The sequence below is a fragment of the Papilio xuthus genome, unplaced genomic scaffold (assembly GCF_000836235.2).
Source record: "Papilio xuthus unplaced genomic scaffold, Pxut_1.1 DF828477.1, whole genome shotgun sequence".
NCBI classification, from domain to species: Eukaryota; Metazoa; Arthropoda; class Insecta; order Lepidoptera; family Papilionidae; genus Papilio; species Papilio xuthus.
The window spans coordinates 2,714-5,286 of NW_013530172.1; the positions used below are offsets into that span (position 1 = coordinate 2,714).

The 2,573-nt window shown below is 32.1% G+C and overlaps 1 long non-coding RNA gene across 3 annotated transcripts in view; it reads right to left on the reverse strand.

Annotated features, from left to right (window-relative positions):
* Window positions 1–276: 276 nt before the first annotated feature.
* The window catches only part of LOC106113182 (uncharacterized), an 8,050-nt gene continuing 5,753 nt past the window's right edge, over window positions 277–2,573 (reverse strand). The window contains exons 1-3 of one of the 3 annotated variants that reach the window (XR_001227652.1): window positions 2,362–2,565; window positions 1,241–1,348; window positions 277–641 (exon numbers count right to left, since the gene is read on the reverse strand). This is a non-coding gene — a long non-coding RNA (uncharacterized LOC106113182). Of the gene's footprint in view, window positions 642–1,240; window positions 1,745–2,361; window positions 2,566–2,573 lie in introns of those variants that run through there. The other 2 variants (XR_001227651.1, XR_001227650.1) reach the window with 2 other exon arrangements.

A 2,573-nucleotide genomic window follows, 5' to 3' on the forward strand; every position in this document is an offset into this window, starting at 1 on the left:
TTTGCATTTTCCTAAGAGTTAGAACGATTGAGACAGTAGGTCGAACGACCGTGTTATGAAGATTTGTGGAGATGTTTATAAAAAAATACGTTTATGAAAATGAAATAAAAATGAAAAATAATGTCACATAAACTTGTAATTACTAACATAAGAAGAATTATTGGAAAAAACAGAAAAAACGTTGAATAAACCAATTAAAATACAGTCTTCTTTATTAATTAACCCTTAAGTATACCTGTCGAGGTTTCCGAAATTAAAAACGTGTTACCAATTTAAATATTTTAATATAAAAATGTTCGCTTACGTCAATATCACACTCGAACTTATATCATCTATTTATATTAAGTATAAAAACTATGACTTCACATTAAATTATCGTTCTCACAACAGTATAAAAAAGTTAAGCATTCATAATCACAGCAAAACGTTCGCTATACACAATACAGCTGACGCAACAGGCATGGGCACAGACACACTGGATCACGATCACAGGGGGCGTAGGGGACGGGGGCTTGTGCGACGGGGGCGCTAGGAGCGCGCCGAGAGCACCAGCAGCGCGCACAGCGCCACGAACGACGCGAACGACGGTCGCACTGACACGCCGCCATTGCCGCCATTGCCACCACCACGTTCACCTTCATCTGTCCCACCCACAAAAACATATATTTAACTATTCTCAAACTCTCAATGTGTGATGCATAGAATTGAACGCGTACAAAACCTCAATCAATTGTATTTACATTTAAAAAAAGTGGTTTATAGTGCACTAATGATAAAGACATAATGAATAGATTCTATACGCGTTCAAAATTATGCTTGATTCATATAAACCGTTATTCCAATAACTGTTTAAAATTCATCGAATAAGTAACAACTTAAAATAAATTCAATAGTTTCAAATTCAAATACCCAAGAACATTGGAACTAAGCGGTTTAGATGAGAGACTTAAAAAATTAAGGCCTTAAGAGGAAGCACATCTATGTATTTATCTTTAGTTTCAATAAAATATCTCGTATTCTAAAGTTAAATAAGTAAACGTAGATATGCTTACTCTCAGAAATTATCTATCTACAAACAAAAACATTAAACAACTAACATCAATGTGGTGAAACTCTCAACAATAATGAGAATGATAATAATAAGCGTATGTTAAAAAAAACAAGAAACACCAAAATCTTTTCATGTTAGATATCATGCTTGTACGAAAATGGTAGCAAAAGAAATGTAATGTGAACCTACGATGCGGGTGCGTGACGCCGCGGCGGAGGACCTAAGCCCTCCTTAGGTAACGGAGGCCCGAGGTAACGAGTAACTACAGTTTAGCTCCGTCTGTCTGTATGTGGCCAACTGAAAAATTAACTCGCCTTTAACAAATCTATATTGAATTCAATAAACCGTTACCCATCCGTTCTAACTACTAATTTAACTACGACTACATTCTACTTTCAAAACGCATGCAATACTTTATAAAAAATCTTCAATATATAACCATATTCTACTATCTACTAAAATATTTTCCTCTAATAAAGTACTTCTACACATACCCTAATAAAGTAAATATATAGTTTAATATATAATATATTACTCTTGCACGATTTTATCATGCATTTAATTATTAGTCACAAATAACACACACTTAAAGTTATTCTTATTCAAACTAAAAAAAAACAGTTAATTAACACACAACCCAACTCATGTACGATTAATAAAATACTACGGTTAATTTTCATCAAACGGTTCAAACTGTTAGAATTAATGTAACGTGACGTGTGCAATTTTTTTTAATACGAAACAAATATCTTACGTATTTATATGATTGAATAAAAGATCCTTTAAAGTTTCAAGACGATGACACGTAACTTTGGCAATTTTGTTTCTAAAAAGATTTAAACTGTGAGTTATTTACTTAAGTGAAATTGTGCTAATATTTTTTCGATACACATTTGGAATAACGATAAATGTTAAAAATCAAGTGCAACAATATAATTTACATATAATCGGTTTGGCACACGTGAAGTAAATACTATTGCTACTAATAATTATTATTTACTGCAATTAATATTCGAATACTTTCCTTTGTTTTAAATAAATGCATATAAAGTGTTTACAATCTCGAAAACAAAATTCTAGAACTAAAAACAAATAATAAATAAAATGATAAGTGTTAACAAAGCAAGAAAGCATGCATGCATACTGTAACAGTCTAAAGCCCGAAATATCTGTATAAAATATATATCGTTAACTCATTTTTTTTCAATAAGAATAAGAGAGACAACTATATGTTTTATACAATCATTTCGGTTGTAAAAGGTAAGTAAGCTTGTATTCAAACATGCATAAGTGATATGAAACCAACGTACAAGTGGCGCGTGAGAAGCTCGCCGGTACTAAAATCACCGCTTATTTTTATAATCTCACTGGTACTTATATGTTTTCCTATATAATTAATTGAGTCTTTGTTCTTTATAATAATCTCTATGTACAAAGTTCAGGAACTCCAACGAGGCTATTCCCTGAACCAGAAGAATGATCTGGGAGCGGATGATTTTACACCTAGAAAGACAAAATACAC